We start from the raw sequence: 17,357 nt of genomic DNA, 5'->3' as shown, positions 1-17,357 counted from the left end.
TTACTGTGCCATACTTTTGTACTGCGCAATATACTTTTATGACTGCTGGTATTATCTCCTATGCAATAAACATGGTTTTCTTCACAATATAAATTATCTTTGGGGCAATATGCATTGAAAAGTGTAACTTCCGATGCCTGAATGTTATGTATTTCAGATGAAGTATTTATCAACTTTATTGTAGAATGTATACTGGAAATAAAGGTTTTCTTACTGCTCTATCTATTCCATCTGCAAAACCTGTAGGCGGACAAAGAGTGGTACCGCTCTGCATGAGCATTTAATATACAGTATGTGGGGGTTTCAGAGGAAGAAAAAAAAAGGGCCAGGTCAGAAGGCAGCATTGGAACATACAGTATGTATGATAACAGCAATCTAGACTAGCTGGACAAATTAAATATCTATAAATGAAACACAACTAAATCACAGGTCAAACTGTGTCTGTTGTGCGCTAAAAAAATGCAGAATTACATGTTTGTCCTGAGGTAACATATCAATGCAGAGTGAAGTGTTCCTGTCAGAGATCCAAACAGGAGTGCAGCATGTTTAAAACGGAGGAGGAAATAATCCTTCCGTTCCTCCACTGAGCCCCCGGTCTGGAAGACTTTTGGCCATGTGCCCCATGACTTCCCTGAGTTCAGGTCGCCAAGCAACCGCTCCCCTGCCATTACAGTTTTCATGCATCACTATCTCTGCTTTGATGTCACGGTTGCCAGGGTAACCATATGACCTAGACACTGTGACTCTCCGCCACATTTATATGTATAAATCAGATTTTTACAAACAAAGCAGCAGTGGTTATTGTATGGAGAGTCACTTTACAACCTTTTATTGTCTTAAACAAACAATTCTGAGAAACGGAGCATTTGAAGCTAATAAAAGGGATCATAAAGGCTGTATAGTTAGTGATGGTAAAGATTGGCCTACTTGCCTGTCATTTCTATAAAAGAGGGCTTGCGTCTCCACAGCCACGATGCAGCCACTACAGTAAATGGATTCCCGATGGCAACCATCCAAAGATAATCCGCCGTTGAAAAAGCGAATGATTAATGCCCGTGACATAAATCTACTGTAGATTGCGTCTGCCAAAACCCAAGAAATGTGGTAATCTCAAGTGGTCACTGCCTTCAGAGAATCTGCCGCAAAGCTGTGGGATAGTGCTTTATTTAGATTAGGTCAGCGTCAGTGCAGCAGGATTGAACTCTGATGGAGTGTCATTCATATAAAACATGGAGCGCCATGTAGTCCCTGTTTTCTTATTTTTAACTGTTGTGCTACTTAAAATAACAATGACTAATCAGGTTAAAAGGCTAAAGAAGATGTTTAAAAATGTAAAAGGTCATCGAAACGTAAAAGAAAAGTAAGATGACGACAAGAAAAGAGTTGAGGAGGGTTGTGACCTCTGCAGGGGGGTGTCCTTGAGACGGTACAGGCCCCCTCTGAAGCCTAGCAACCCCATATGCCCCCATATAAATCTTAACTATTATTGGCACATAGCCTGTTCAGAGGTGGTACTTATGTTCAAACAAAGTTATAAGGTTGCATTACAACCATAGACTGTATAAAATATGGACGCAGTATCCGTGACGTCACCAAGCGGCAACCTCTGATCTCAAATGATGAAGCCCATGTGGAAGCCTTGAGGCTGGCTGCAGAAACACCGGAAACCACATAGACATGAATGGGAAAAAGACGACCTTTGCAGCATTAATAAACATGTTTACAGCCTGGTTCAAAAAAAGGCTTGGCCCTACATAGCTATCTCTTTATCGGCACACACTGTACGGGGGTGAATTTTTTTCTAATGTGACGGTTCAGAAGATATTAAGATTCTAAGTTTTTGCCCAAATAAGAACATGACTGACTTGACCCCCGGTCGGGAACACATAGCTGTTGGCTAGGAGGCTCACACTATGTCACACTCTGCCCTGTTGAGTTCCACATTTCCAATATGGCTGCTGCAGTCGATTGGCTTCAAAACAGCGCTCAGGAACAGATGACGTCACGGATACTACGTCCATATTTTATACAGTCTATGAACGTCACCCTTCTGTTAATGAGCGCTGTTTTGAAGCCAATCGACGGCGGCAGCCGTATTGGAAATGTGGAACTCAACAGGGCAGAGTGTGACGTAAAGGGGCGGAGTTTGAGCCTCCTAGCCAACAGCTATTTGTTCCCGACCGGGAGTCAAGTCAGTCATGTCCTTATTTGGGCAAAAACTTATAATCTTAATATCTTCTGAACCGTCGTGTTAGAAAAAAATTCACCCCCCGTACAGTGTGTGCTGACATCTACTGTAGCCAAGCCGTTTTTTGAACCAGGCTGTAAACATGTTTATTAATGCTGCAAAGATTGTCTTTTTTTGAATTGATGTGTATGTGGTTTCCGGTGTTTCTGCAGCCAGCCTCAAGTGGATTCCAGATGAATTGCAATTTATAACACTTCCGCATGGGCTTCATAGTTTGAGACCGGAGGTTGCCGCTTGGTTACAACAGGCGGCATTTCTATTGTTGCTACTTTATACTGTGGATTTTGGAACTGTGTGTTCTTTCTAAATACTGAAAGTATGAAGCGTAGAGCTTTTGTGCCGCTTTGTTTAGGTAGCCCTTTTATTAAAAACATTTATTCATCGTTTATTTGGATAATTCCTTAATTGGAAAGTAATTTATTAGTGCAGACAGAAATGGTAAATAATGATATTCAAGACCTTTTTGCACAGCCGATTAAGACAGTAGAGTAAAGTCGAGGCCGTAGCAGCTCTGACGCTTGTCGGCAAAACATGCCAATAATCACAGCCACAATGGGAAAGAGTCTATTTGCCAAGATAAACGAGACAATGAGCACCAATATAAAATGCTGACGATGTTTGAGATCTGCATTGACGCCAACAGAGCTGAGGTGAAAAAGTCTGAAATTGCAAGGATTGTTTTCTGCATCACAGAGAGTGTTAATGCTTTAATTTCCATTTTCTCATTAACTATTCAATTTTGTCCTGTTCCAGCAATTTATGTCTGACAACCAGAAATTAGATTATCAGTGTGATACGTCTAGACTTTGTCAGAGACAAATCAGCGGCTGATCTTTAGAGTACAACATCTAAATAGGATGCCTGGGATAAACCCCTTTGTTGCAGCGCTTTGCTAAGAGCATCTAAATGAGCCGACTGCTGTGTTCTCTGATAATAATCTGTATAAGTCAGAGACTTTTGTTTGCTTCCCTGGAGGGAGTGAAATACTGATGCTGAGGCCTGTTACGCGATGATCTGTCTCGCTCTCTTCCCTCGACAAAGATAATCCGTCTAGTTCAGTGTGTGCCGCGCCTGTTTGCCCGGGAGCTTCAGTGTGCAGGCTGGCGGTGGCACAGTGGAGCAAAGCTGCAGGGAAGTAGGTAAAGGACAGGGAGGAATCAGCGCGCGCTGAGTCTGCCGGCGCCAAGGGCGATCTGCCGACTGGGAAGCACGCCCAGAATATGTGTACAGATAGAAAACTATCTGAGGGATCTTTTGCCTACTCAGTAAGCAGGAAATGAGGGTAATAATGTAGAGTCTCTACAGGTGAGGGGAAGCAACGCAGCACCTCTTTCACAGAAAGGAGGATTAACTTTGCTGGGATGTTCTATTAATGCCACTTCTGGAGGTTAATCTGAGAGACAGCAACACAGAGCTGCCAGAGTTTTTCTAAGAACTGCACGTTGAGACGACAGAGCTGATATGATGGTTAAGTAATCCATTAGTCGACTCAGAGTAAATCAAGTGACAACACTGTTGTCAATAGTTTCCATCCAATCCAAAATATAACAAAGTTTATGATTTTTGAGTGTCGTAACAGTTTGGGGAACAGATTATTCTTTACACGGCAGTAACTGAGGATATATATAGCGCTTTTCAGAAACTCAAAGACACTGTACAATTGTTAAAATCAATACAAGCAAGGAACAAGGAACACAAATCAAACAAAACAACAGTAGAAACACAAATTGAAAGCTAACTTAAAAAGGTGAGTTTTTAAAAGAGATTTGAATGCTGAAGGGTCAGAGCAGTTTTGGATATGAGTGGGGAGTGAGTTCCAGAGGGTGGGGGCAGCTATGGAGAAGGCTCTGTCTCCCCAGGTTCGGTGCTTGGTTCTGTGAGGTGGAGACAGGAGGTTGGCATGTGAGGAACGCAGGTTACGGGAAGGAGTGTGATGGGGGAGGAGGTCAGTGAGGTAGGAAGGGGCGTGGTGGAGGGCTTTGTGGGTGAGGAGGAGGATTTTAAACTGTATGCGGTAGGTAGGGGACCGGGAGCCAATGAAGATGTTGGAGGACGGGGGTGATGTGGTCACAGGAGCGGGTGCAGGTGAGGAGGTGTGCAGCAGAGTTCTGAATGTATTGCATTTTTTCGAGGACTTTGGATGATGTGCCGTACAGGATGCTGTCGCAGAAATCTAAACATGATGTGATGAATGCGTGGATACGTTTCTGTAATTGAAATACATTTTAGTTTGATCTCACAGCTTTGACTTTTGTTGATAAAAATATAATCAACACTTAAAACAAGAAGGAAATAAGATAATACTTCAAGCAGTTTTCAGCAAGAGACAGGAGAGTACGACAATTTACTTACAAAGTTAAAAAAGAAAAGTTTAAGGTACAAAATAAGAATAACATAACATAAAATAAACATAATAAGTATATACAGTATACACTAAGGGCACTTTCTACTTGTGCATAGTTTAGTTATTGCACAGGGGAAATAGTATGTACCATAACGATATGAAGCGAATGATGCAGTGAGCACAGCCCAAGAAAAAACAATACTTACAGAGTTATTGCTCAGCAATGGTAAGAGATGTTTGGAGTACATGAAGAAGAAAAGAAAAGAAGAAAGAGAGAAATAGAAAGAATGGAGAAAGTGAGATATGATCAAAAACCAAGATGATAAACAGAGAAAGAAGATGAAAAAGAAGAAGAAGAAGAACATGGAAAGGAAGACGAAGAAGAACGCAGAAGGGGGTGAATGGAGGAAGAAAGAGAAGAAAAATCGAATAGGAAGAGAAGATCAAAAAGGATAACGTCATAGAATAGAAGAATATTTAACAAAAATTGAAGTAGAAGAAGACGATGAAAAAGATAAAGACAAAGGAGAAGAAAAAACAGAAGAAGAAGCAAGGAAGAAGAGAAGCTGATCTTGAGATATATAGGTTGAGGTTTTGGTCTTGTTGCTTCTTCATAAACCAGCTCTCTCCTGAAGCTGTGTCACTTTTTGTGTGTTTTTAATCTGATCTATTCTAAAGGTGTTTGTTCTAAGACATATACACAGCTGATGCACTGATGTCATCGTCACTGAGAGACTCTTCTCTTTGATTCAACTGAAGCGAACAACTACGTCACAACGGTTGAATATTTCTGAATGTAACGCTTTATGAGCAAAATGTTATAAGAGAGAAATGTTGTAAAGAGTGTTAGACTCTCTCTCTGACCGTATAAACCTCTATTATGACTTTTTTCATTATTGTTTATAATCCTTTAAAATCCCTTTAATGAAACTACTATGACTCTACATACAGTTTTGTGTTACGGCACAAACAGGGCTGGCTTCCAGACGGTTACTAAGTTGTGAGTCTCTGCTGCTTCCACCACTGATGCAGCATGGGAGTCTGGCGCGCACACGTGCACACACACACACACACACACACACACACACACACACACACACACACACACACACACACACACACACACACACACACACACACACACACACACACACACACACACACACACACACACACACACACGCACAAATCGCTGTGAGCTCAAACTGTGACCATGACGTCATGTGAGTGGCCATTCCTGTGTACTCAGCACTTTTTACCCCTCCTCCTCCTCCTCCCCTTCTTCTTCGTCCTACAGCTGCACATCACACACTGACCTCTGGCCATCCTCTATGGACGGCCATGGGGGAGGGAGAGAGTGGAGGGGAGCGAGAGATGGGAGAGGGGGGCCTTGAAGAAAGGTCAAGGGGACAGGGTCTGGAGTTTTAAAGGAAGAAGGTTACTGAGGTCTCTCTCCTCTGCAGGCTGAGCATCGTTTGCACCGTGATAGACGCTCTTTGACGAGGTCTGGACGTCTGCCGGGCTTGTCTAGCGGTGCCGTCCAGATCGAGTGAGAGACAAACGGGTGGAGGAGGTGGTGGAAGAGCTGGGCTGGTGGGGGGGGCAGAAGCGGCAGCACAGCTACACAGAGAGCGCCTGTCTCACATGCTCCCCCATGTGCAGACGGAGCCAAGCAAGAACGGGAGCTGCTTTATGTAAGTGTCTCCCAGCAGTCCCAGACTCACATGTTTGTGTTGTGGTCATCCTGTACAGGGCAGACAGGACGAGGACTTACAGAGGAGGGGGGGGGGGGGGTTCGGCTTGGACCAGGACAGCAGAGTCCCGTCATCTGCGTCTGTTTGGAGTTATTCTGGTTTGTTTGTGTGTCCATTCACTGTCTGTCTCTGTGTTGTCAATACTCCTCACATCATCATCATCCTGCTGCTGCTGCTGCTCCCTGGCTCACCCCTGACTGAAGGAGGGCTTGCAGCTGGGACGAGGAGGGAGGGGGAGGCAAGGTGGGGAGGAGGACTGTTCATACGTTAAGATGAAATCTACTCCAAAAATCTACATGTTCAGACCAGTTCTACCTCAAGAAATGCATGTACCCCTATAAAAAATACATAGTTAAATCAATCCAAGTCCTATAAATAACATTTTGAACATAAAGTCAAGCACGTATACACACATCCAGCCTCCACTCCTCCTCCTCCCCCTCCTTCTCTCAGGGCAGCTGGCAAAATACAAAGAAGAGAAGTGTGCAACTGGTGCGATAAAGCTGGGAACATCTTGCTCTTCACGCGTCAGCATAATAAACTGGAGGCACAATTAAGGAGGAGGAGGAGAGGGAAAAAAAAATCCCCCCCCACAAAAAAACCCACAAGAACAAGTGTGCCGTACTGCAGCCGCGTTCAGCGCCTCAGTCCAGCTGCGGGTTGCCTTAAAGGACACAGGAAAGAAAAGGACAACAGAGCTTTTCTTGGGGTATGCAAATGCTCAGACAGCGGCCACAAAGCATGTGTGTTTGAACCTCAGATGTGCTGCCATGATACTAATAGTGAGGTTTGATATATCAGCGTGTGCAAACATTGCTCCCTTTGTTTGAGATTTCCCCTGAAAAGCACACACAGTGGGATATTCATATGAAGTCGATTCTTTAAAGGTGTTTTCAAACTTTATGGCTTGGCGACGCAGAACAAAAAAAAGCCCTTATTTATAAGAAGTTGCTGAAATCTTCAGAAATACTCATTTAGATTAAAGACAGGCCTGAAAAGCATGAAGTTTTTGGAGGTTTTTCCCTGAAGCTTTCTTTTTTTTTTTCTAAAGAGATTCCTCGCCATTAAAACCTCCTCTCTGTTCTCACAATCCCCCCAAGGAGGCTGCTGCAAAGTCTGCCGCTGTCTGGCTGTTCCCATGGCAACCACCAGGTGAGCAGACAGGCTTGGAAAGCTGGCTGAGAACATGTGACTCCCTCCACATGCTCAGGCACAGCACTCTCTCACACACACACACACACACACACACACACACACACACACACACACACACACACACACACACACACACACACACACACACACACACACACACACACACACACACACACACACACACACACACACACACACACACACACACACACACACACACACACACACTCTCTTGCATATATAACAGGAGGAGAACTCTCTGTTAGATCCAAACTTGCAAGAACACAGTGTAGTCACAAAAAGGCAATGTTTGGTGAGACTGGAAGCAGACAAACAGATGACCAGTCTGCCAGTCCGTCTGTTTACCACTCTCTGTGTCTGTCTCTCTCTCTGACACTTACACCCATACACATAAATACACAGTGTCTCATTTATTGAGGAGTGAGGAGGAGGAGGAGGAGGCTGTCCCAGAGGGGGGCAACTGAGATGTGTCATGAGCACTGAACGTCAAGTCCAGTTCTGCTACAGCAGCGAAAGGAGGAGACAGTGGAGAGGAAGGAGGAGCTGGAAAAGTCTGGAATGACTGAGAAGAGAGGGTAAAAGAGGAGAAGACAAACTTCTTTGCTGCATGTTTGTGTACTGAGATGAAAAAGAGATTGCAACCATGCGAGCAGCTCTTTTAGTTACAGTGGGGCTCTTTGTGCTTAAGTTTCAGGAGCTGTATTCACTCATGCAAAAAAACTCCCCCAAAATTTCCAAAGTGGGTTGTATGTGTGAAATCATCACCACAACTTTACCCAGACTTTTTCCACAAGAAGTCAGGGTGAGCTGATGTGAGAACGCAGCATGAAGTATCCGCAAAAAAATCTTAATAGGTTGTTTGCACATGACGCCATTTCCGTTGTGTCCAAGCGGCAACCTCCGGTCTAAAACAATGAAGCCCATGCGGAAGTGTTATAAACTGCAATACATCGAGAATCCGCTTGAGGCTGGCTGCAGAAACACCGCAAACCACATAGACACCAATTCAAAAAAGACGTTACATTTGAGATCACATCAGGATATGTGCGTATGCTTCTGCATTGGACCTCTGGTATGGCTCCTCCACCGGGCTGCAGGGGGTGACTACACTAGTTTCAAGAATAACTGATTGTATTGAACCAGAAGCAAAAATTAGCCCACTTATCTGTTGATTTATAACCTCAGTAAACATTTTTCTGAAGAGTTTAAGGTCTCAATTAGTGGTTTTAAGGTTTCTTCAACACAACATGGTTTTCATTTCATAAGTGATTTTCCCATTTAGAATAAAATCAAGGATTAAGTGGGATGTGTTTAAAGGCATGGTTAGCATTTATTGGCAAGTCCTTATCCAGGTGACATGATGTTCTTGATGCTTGTCCAACATGGTTGCTTCTGGTTCCAAAAACAGACACATATGCTAACCATATTAGTTCAGTCAAGGCTAATGGGACTTTCTTTAGTTTCACAGCTTCTTGGTAAAACACTGAATATTTTATGGAAGCAAAATGAAATGATGGTGGCGCCATGAAAGCAGTATCCACAAAGTCACAAGACATATCCTGATGGGTTTACCAAATATGATGCTAATCCACTTCAAGGTGGTCACTCAAAACCACAACAATCAACGTTGTGGACACGCTGAAGAAAAAGTCATGGGAACCCTTGTGAGGCTTCATCCTTTGGGGACCATGAATGTCTTTGAAATATGTCTTGGCAGTCCTTCAAATAGTGGTTGGGATATTTTAGTGTAGATAAAAGTAGTGAACAGATGGACAGACCAGCAGACAGGCCGTCTGACTAACGCTGCACCTGTGAGGTTTACACTGTGAATATTTGCAGTGTGTTTCTGAACCACTGATCCTGACTTATCATTGTTACTGATGTCTTTGTTTCTATGAACATGAGACTCATCACAAAGCACATGAACTCCACTGTATTCTTAGTTCAATACAATTTATTTATGTATGTTAATTATCTTGAGAGATATATAAAAATTACATTGTTTTAAATATGTCCTAATTTAAGTTCTGATCTGATGCTCATCTGATGAAATTCTAAAACTTTTTTTGAAATATTTTCAAAACCAATAATTATCTCATAATAGTAAATTAGAGTTAGAATTTCTCACAATACTGACATAGATTTAGAGTACTTTTTCAAAGTGATGATTTAGATATAACTTAAAGCTCCTGTGCGGAGTTGTTAACAGGTTATAAAACAGACTTAAATTAATATTGACGCCTTTTTTGACCCCCTTAAAGCAAACCAGTCCATCCATTAGTAAAAGGACTGACTATTTTTATGTTGTTGAGTTTATTTGTATACCAGTAACCCTGGCCATGAGGTAGGTGTCGTGTCAAATGAGCATTTATGTACATTTTCCATGGCAATGATTTATTGGGTATTCTATTTGACTGTTAAAAGAAAGCAGGATAAGTAAACAGTACCTAAGCATTAGAAGGTCAAGAGATAAGATGAGCCACTTTAGTCACAAAACCAGTTCCAGGCAGGAGCTTTATGATAATGACTTTGAAGCTGAAAATAACCAGATTCATTCTATGGAAATGTTGTAATAGTGAGTTATTACTTTGAGATACGAACTATTTTCAGAGAAACTTTCTCTTAATATTGATACAGTGGTTCATAATAATTTACATACTTGTCTACAGGGGCCCCCTTTAGTAGATTTAACACTTTCAAGCCTCTGCATCCCTCACCATAAACAATACACTTTATCAGATATGTCTTTTGCTAACGAATCTGTGCATTCTTAGAGTTTATTCCACACACTGCCTGCAAGTAACACGTAAATGCAACCTCAAATGCAATTAAAGCTAAAAGGAACAAGCCAGGGTCACAAAGGAAACAGCTAAAAGGTGATTCCGCAACATGCACATTCCAAAATTTTAATTTGCGGGCAGCCAACATGGGCGAGTTATGACATGTCATAATTTCTTGTGATTGTTTTAGTAGTAGTGACATTTGGTGTAGATTCAACACCAGTCATACGTTAATCAGTCCTTTTAGAAAACTGGATATGCTGTGTGAGCAACTCAACTCAACTTTATTTATATAGCACCTTTCATACATAAAATCATGCAGCCCAAAGTGCTTCACAGAATAACAGAGACAGGAAACAACAGCAATTGTGAAATTAAAAAAAGGCATGATTATGAATAAAATACTTAAAAAAAAAAGAAAATCAATACAGTAAAATTAATCACATAAGTAAGAGTGACAAGAAAAGCTAAAAATAAGGTAAAGTTAACAAGATCAGATGAACACAAGAAATAAATAAATAATTCAATTTTGTTAATAAATAAATATTTTTTATAAATAAGATAAATAATTGTTAAAGCAATGATTAAAAAAAGGATGATTAAAATAATGTGAACAGTGTACCATGTTTGACCCTCAACAAGCCTCCAGGCCCTCCAGTTTGGGAATCTAAAAGATCATCATATTGGCACAAATGGGCTTCCATAGATATCAAATCTAACATTTTTTAATTAATTCCTGTCGTTTCTGCACTTTGTTGTTTTTATACCAGCTATAAAACCAATTTATTGTACACATGTAATTAATGGTAAATGCCTCATTCTAATAAGGATGTGGAGCAATTGTTTTCTTTACTCTAATTTACTCATGTATGCAATTATGTTATGTAATATGTTTCAATGATTTTTGCATAGTTGTGAGTACACAGCTCTTGTGTAAAGACTGAAGAGAACATTAGTGTGACGTGACATTGTTTAATAGTCTGAATACAAATAACAGATTGCCTGAATGTAATTTAAACCTGTTGTATTTAGTTAAACTGTGTTTGACACATCTTGATAGATTACTCATTTACAGTGACAAGACTTTCTCACGTTATACCAAGCAATAAAAACAGATCACTGTACGCTCTGTGGCTGCCTTGTAAATTCAAGATAGGCCTGTTTTGGAAAGGTGCGATTCCAAATTTGCCAGATCAGATTGTTTTGTTGACATACTCGTGAACTAATCGCAAGTCTCTTTATTAAAATGTCACAGGTGATAAATGAGTCCTGTGCGCCTCTCCACTGAAGATCCAAGGAGGGATAGAGAGGTACTGCACATCTCCTGCGTCCTCTCTCGTCTGAGCTCTGTCTGGGATTTGCCTAATCAAGAAGGCGACAGAGGTCAACATGCAGACACGTATAGCCTCCGTGTGTCTGTGTCCAAACTCTCAGGATGACACAGAACGCCTAAACGAGCCCAGGGTCAATCCACCAAGCTGACCTGCCTCTGACACTCTACTATTACGCACTCATCCTGCATGTGTGTGACTCATCTTTAATTCATGTGTGCCTGAGATCTAAATGTGGACTTGATTAAAAGCTGGACCACAGAGTGTGAGCGGGAACACACCAGACACATACACACACACACATTCCTTAGAGATTCCATCACTGTTGTAACTCTCAGGTCGTGTGAAAAAAGTGCAGCAGGAGAGTGACACAGAGGCACACCTGCATAAATATTACATTACATGTGTTTTTGCTTTTACAGCCACATGTGCCTCTTTCATGTGTTGCCTCCAACAGCATTCCCTGCCCATGACTGCCACTGGCGTTCCATTTAAAAAAAAAAAAAACGAGACTCCTTTTCCCGCCAAGGCTGAGTTATGCCTCCAGCCTTTTGGGCTGTGCAGCTCCTTTTTTCCACTGAGGCGTTCTCTTTGCAACACGACTCCAGAATAGGCTGGATCGTGTTGCCGTGGATTCCGCCTGTCCGCCTGCAGGGTCTATAAATAGTGCCTGTCAGATATTTTCACTCCTGTGCTGAGCGCACTCAGTGGCAGAGCGGTGTATTAATATCCACGGTGACCAGGGCTGTGCTGCGGGAATGGGGGAGTATGTTGAGGAGGTGTGTGTTTCTGTGAGTGTGTGTGTGTGTGTGTGTATGTGTGTGTGGGGGGAAAAAACAGGCAGAGCTCAGCAGGACTACATACAAGCAGCAGGCTGTCATCATCCCTCCAACCTCCCTCTGCAGACAAAAGGCCTCTTTATGTCTCACTCTCTGCACAGTGTACACACACGGTTCAGCTTAAGGAGGACGTGATCTGAGTCACATTACCTTTTCACTCTGATTACCTTATGTTGCTGCAACTGTCTCCCAGAGCCACCACCACCACTCTGAACAATGTCCCTATTACACAATCAGATGTGATAAAGCATGTAAGAAGGGGAAGGCCGTATCATCTTGATCATAAGAGTAAACAACAGGTCATGGATTGTGGATGAATCCTGCAGCACATGATTACATTACAGGAGGTTAATATCCCCGCTGCACACCGTTAATCAGCCTTGAGAAAGAGCAGATCTGCAGATAACCTTCGAGAGCTTCAGCTGTGGGAGATTTTAAGAAATAAATCTGAGCAACCGCAAGGGTTAGGCAGATATAAACTGGCAAACAAGGCACATCCAGTACAGACACAGCACTAAAATGTGGTTAGCAGGGTGTGCAGCACACATGTGTGTGTAAATACTGTTTCCAAGTCTACTGACGCTACAGTGTTTCATAATTTTTGAGCTCTAGCACGCACACACACACGCGCACGCGCACACACACACACACACACACGCACACACACACACACACACACACACACACACACACACACACACACACACACACACACACACACACACACACACACACACACACACACACACACACACACACACACACACACACACACACACACACACACACACACACACACACACACACACACACAAACATTATGAACATAACCAGTGACTGTCTTGTGTAACAGGAGAGGACTGCATGTGCAGTTGCAAAGCATCACATGCTCTGAAACAACCTGAGGTCAAATACACTGTAAAAAAAACTCTGTTCTCACCTCATTATGAGACAAAATATCTCATTACACTTCATATAGCTGCTCAGATCTGACAAATTCCAATAAGGATCTTGTTTCAAGATAGTATGAGCCAAATATAAGGACTGAAATTACTCTTAGGAGTTGTTATCAGTTGTTTGTTTTGTTTTGTTTTGTTTTGTTGTTTTATTTTATTTTATTTTATTTTTCTTGTTTTTGTTTTGTTTTGTGTTCCTTTTTTCCCCTCTCTTCTCTTCTGTTTTCTCTCTCTTCACAAGTGTATAAATATGTCCTTCCATGTTTTGTAATGTTTTTACTTGTTAGTATGTCTGTATCGACTACATGTATATACCAAGCGGCAAACTCCGGTCTCAAACGATGAAGCCAATGCGGAAGTGATATAAACTGCAATACATCGAAAATCCGCTTGAGGCTGGCTGCAGAAACACCGGAAACCACATAGATGTGAATGGGAAAAAGACGATCTTTGCAGCATTAATAAACATGTTTACAGCCTGGTTCAAAAAACGGCTTGGCCCTACAACGCTAATCTCTCTAATGGCAAACACTGTACGGGGGGTGAATTTTTTTCTAACGTGACGGTTAAGAAGATATTAAGATTATGAGTTTTGCCCAAATAAGGACATGACTGACGTCAATCCCGGTCGGGAACACACAGCCATTGGCTAAGAGACTCACACTACGTCACACTCTGCCTAGTTGAGTTCCGCATTACCAATATGGCTGCTGCCGTCGATTTGCTTCAAAACAGCTCTCAGGAACAGATGGGTGACGTCACGGATACTACATCCATATTTTTTACAGTCTATGGTATATACACTAATTGATGAATTATAAAATAAAAATAAAAAATATGTAATACTTGTACAAAGAGGAAAAGGAATGCTCTCCTTTTCTTTGTTCTCATTTTTTTATGTTTATTTCATCTTGTTTTTTTTTGTTTTTTTTTGATTGTTTGTTTGGCTTCTTCTCATTGGTTTTGAAATTTGTATATATTGTGGATTTTTTCAACTATGTTGATATGCTAGAAAAGTCACAATATAAAGTTGAATCCTAAATAAGTACATAAGTAAATAAATAAATGAATAAACTTGTCAAGACAATGTGTCTCGCTGCGCCAACAGCCATCTTTACAAATTACAGTTATTTGCAGTGTTGTCTGTTTGACATCAACAAATATGTTAATGCAACTATTGTTTTCTGTAATATCTCTACTTGTATTTGTTTAAGATTGTCTTAGGTTAACAGGATTTATGTACCTTGTTAAAAAATCTAATCATATGTGCATTGTTGATGCCACTATACAAAAGGCGCTCATATATGTATTTGTTACCATTAGTGTATAATCCTGTGAATGCTAATACAATTAAATAAAATGAATAAAAAATGACAATCCATTAAGTCCTTATTTTGGGCTTTTTGTAATATTTTATAATCATTTTTTAAGCAGTAGAAGATATACATACTCCAGAACATAAGATTCAGACCCCACATCCAGTCCACCCCATGCAAACTGTGCAAAATCTAAAGGGACTCTACTCAAAAGGAGTTGATAATTGAAAAGAAAAAGAAGAAAAAAAGAACGATGACAAGAAAAGATAAGAGAAGAAAAGCAAAATGTAAACAATCCTGATTTAATCAGAAGACTTCGTGCATCAATCCAGGTAACATCTTCGTATCACAAGGCTTCAGTAAGGTGTCCATAAAGGTCACCTCGGGCTGCCAGCTGTTATCATTTCTTACAGTGTAAGTGATCTTTTCCAGTGGAATGCATGCAGCTATGAATGTCTGAGAACCATCAAGCCATGGGAAATGAGAATATGACTTATAAGTTATTGCTTTACACTTCCTAGCAATGTATATTGTATCACCTTGAAATAAGACATAACTGGACCTGTCAGGTCGATTCAGCTCATATCAGTGTGTTGAGATAAAATACATGGTGTACGATTTGAGCTTTTGCTTTGTGTCTGACCTCATCCTGTTCATGCATACATAGGATTATTTCCTTCTCTTTCTCTTTCTCTATAAAGGTGTTGTACAATAAGAACACTCCGTGGATAAAGTCCTTTTATGTCTATTTTCTCTTCTTTTGTGTGAGAAAAAAAACCCTCTCCTCTCCCCACAGTCATGCTATATCACGCCTCTCAGTATTGGAAACACGCACAACAAATGCATATCAAAGGGGAAAAAGAAATGCTGCAATAGTGTGACGGTATTCAACATGGTTGCATCATGTGTCTACAGTAGCTTCCTGTACTTCATGAGCAGAGACTGGCTGCAGAGAGAGTGAGGAACACTGCCTCCGGTGGTGAGAGTCGGTATAATCAAAACAGCTTTTATGGCAGTGCTCTTCACCAGCTGGAAGGGTTGAACAGAGAGAAATGAATATAATTCTTTCAACCTTTCCTGTTTTTATTAGTATTTTCTTTTAATGTGTTGCTTTAACTCAGTGAGTGCTTGTGTTGTACTGAATTACACGATACTGCAGGTTAGTTCTGTTATTGCAGCTGCTCCTTCATGAATCATAAGCTGCTAAGAATACTGTAATGAGTTTAAATTAACTTCAAGCGGCTCTAAAGAGACTAATATTTGCGTCAGTGGAGGGGGGGGTATTTTGAAACACTGAACCCCTTTAGAGTATAACACATTCAGTATTACACTTGATCAATTACAAAAACTTGAAGGCAAATTTGTTGAACTTCCTCTCCTTGCTGTGAAACCCTCAAAAACAGAAAAAAAACATCCTAAATCATAACTTTATTTCATTTTAACCCCTTCAGCATGGTCATTTTTAAACTCTACATCTTTGAAATTATGTTTCTGTTAGAAACAAAGTTTTTGTCAGCCAGAACTGAGCTAACCCTGATGACATAAGTGGGCAACAAGCTGCCTTCAGGATCAAAATAGATGTTGAATTTAAGCCTTATGATCAACAGCATTGGTTTTGAAATTTGTATATATTTTGTGGATTTTTTGGATTTTGTTGATATGCTGGAAAAATCCCAATATAAAGTTTAATCCTAAATAAGTTCATGAATAAATAAATAAATAAAAAACTTGTCAAGACAATGTGGCTCGCTGCAACAACAGACATCTCTACCAACTACAATCCATTAAGTTCTTATTTTGGGCTTTTTTTTGTAATATTGTATTATCAATTTTTAAGCAGTACAATATATACATACTCCAGAACATAAGATTCAGCCCCCACACCAAGTCCACCCCATGCAAACTCAAATCTAAAGGGACTCTACTCAAAAGGAGTGGATAATGGGGGGGGGGGGGGAAGGAAAAAGACAAGAAAAGAAAAGAGAAGAAAAGCAAAATGTAAACAATCCTGACTTATTCAGAAGACTATTTGTGCATCAATCCAGGTAACATCTTCATATCACTCAAAAAATTGAAGGCAAATTTGTTGAACTTACTCTCTTATACTGTGACACACTCAAAACAAAAACTTTCTAAATCATAACTTTATTACATTTTATCCCCTTCAGCATTGTCAGTTTTAAACTCTACATCTTTATAATTTTGTTTCTGTTAGAAACAAAGTTGTTGTCAGCCAGAACTGAGATAACCCTGATGACACAAATGGGCAACAAGCTGCCTTCAGGATCAAAATAGATGTTGAATTTAAGCCTTATGATCAACAGCTCCCTTAAATTCTCTCTCTTTTTGCTTTTTTGTAGCTCATAGAGGAAAAAGAGCAAACTAAGTTTACACAAATATCAATTAGGAACAAAGTCTGATGTATATGTCATTCATTTTTAAAGCACGCTGAACTAAAAAGTTCTATGACATATCGCTGCAGTGACTTCTCTCAGATAACAGCTGCAGATTTTCCTCCATTTGACGCTCTCACAGTACAAAGTGTCACAGGCAGAGATAACAGACTACAGCCAGCTTTTGCTTGAGTTTGTTCTGGACATTCCAGGAGCTGCG

General features: G+C 40.8%; 1 long non-coding RNA gene across 4 annotated transcripts in view; it reads right to left on the bottom strand.

Annotated features, from left to right (window-relative positions):
- The window catches only part of LOC117828691, a 72,172-nt gene that overhangs the window by 29,771 nt on the left and 25,044 nt on the right, over positions 1-17,357 (bottom strand). The window contains exon 3 of one of the 4 annotated variants that reach the window (XR_004634482.1): positions 4,082-4,122. The exons of the other annotated variants lie outside the window; for them this stretch is intronic. This is a non-coding gene — a long non-coding RNA (uncharacterized LOC117828691). Of the gene's footprint in view, positions 1-4,081; positions 4,123-17,357 lie in introns of those variants that run through there. 4 annotated transcript variants of the gene reach the window in all.

This window comes from Notolabrus celidotus, chromosome 17 (assembly GCF_009762535.1).
Source record: "Notolabrus celidotus isolate fNotCel1 chromosome 17, fNotCel1.pri, whole genome shotgun sequence".
In the NCBI taxonomy this organism is placed as follows: domain Eukaryota; kingdom Metazoa; phylum Chordata; class Actinopteri; order Labriformes; family Labridae; genus Notolabrus; species Notolabrus celidotus.
Note: the sequence above shows the minus strand (reverse complement) of the source record. Positions and strands in the feature narration are given on the sequence as shown.